The sequence below is a fragment of the Rhea americana genome, unplaced genomic scaffold, assembly GCF_003343005.1.
Source record: "Rhea americana isolate MKP2758 unplaced genomic scaffold, rheAme1 scaffold_423, whole genome shotgun sequence".
NCBI classification, from domain to species: Eukaryota; Metazoa; Chordata; class Aves; order Rheiformes; family Rheidae; genus Rhea; species Rhea americana.
The window spans coordinates 19,598-20,740 of NW_028186561.1; the positions used below are offsets into that span (position 1 = coordinate 19,598).

Here is a 1,143-nt window from a genome sequence, read left to right on the forward strand (position 1 = left end):
GCGCGGAGCAGCCCCAGCCCTCGTCGGCGCAGCTATCCGTGTTACTTCACTGCTTCCACCTGTCCTCCTTTTTAAGCACTTGCACCAACGATGATGGTAAGGTGAACTTAAATACAATGTTTAAAGAAAAAAACACACGTATTTAAATCAATTCTAAAGGAGAAGGTTTTTAGACATATTTCAGTGCCTGCGGAGAAGTGGAATGGCTGCAGTCAACTATCATTGCGGTCATTAAAAAAATCAAACGCTTTTGCAACTCTTTCTAGTTCTTGTTTCCCAAACAATACAGTTTTTAATGTGCTAGAAACTATTTTTAATGAGATACAAAGTACTATTTGTTTTGGGGKTTTTTTTTGTTTTCCCTTCAGCTTATTTTTTAAACCAAAAAGTAAACATAAGGTTATGAAATCTCCAATTTCACATCAAAGGCGAGTTGATTTATATATAGGTTCAAAGGAAGACTTTAAAGGAGGAGCATCATGACCAACTTGTTGGCCTTATGTTATTAGAATAATTTAAAAATCCACAAAGTGAATGTTGATAAATAAATAGCACGTTGCCGTAAATCAGAACGTGGCTGCTCACGAAAGCAATAACGTATATCTGATGCAGACAGAACACTGTATTTCAGCAGGAGAGGTGTAGCACTCCATCCGAGGGCAGCAGAAGCTCCCCTGGGTGGCAGGTATTTATGCAACCCAGCACTTAAGAGGTGCCGAAACGGAAGCGGAGCTGCAAGTACGACTGCCGGGACGTTTCCAGCGCGTTTCCAGAGACAGGAAAAGTTGAAATATGCAAATTGCATTAAAACACCGGAAAGGAGAAGCGCCCCGAGCGCSGGCGCCCGGGGAAGGCCGTGACGTACCCGGCTCCAGCGCGCGCCCCTCCGCCGCTTCGGCGCCGGCGGTCCAGCGACCGCCGCGAACCRCTGGCGCTGATCAGCGCCTAAAATCCCGTACGCCTTGTTTACGTCCCCGGGGGAAACGGCGGCGGCGGCGGCRACACAGCCCGCAGCCGGACGCCTCCCAGCTTCCTTCGAAAGTTTGGGTCAGCCTCTGCTTCCTCTGCAACACCCGGCTCGCACGTAAGAGCCCGTCAGCTAACGGCAGCGCGGCGGCGCCCGCAGCCCGCCGGCCCCCCGCC

General features: G+C 49.8%; 1 protein-coding gene across 1 annotated transcript in view; it reads right to left on the minus strand.

The window, feature by feature from the left end:
* The window catches only part of PDE4B (phosphodiesterase 4B), a 191,900-nt gene that overhangs the window by 14,478 nt on the left and 176,279 nt on the right, over positions 1-1,143 (minus strand). The window lies entirely within an intron of this gene.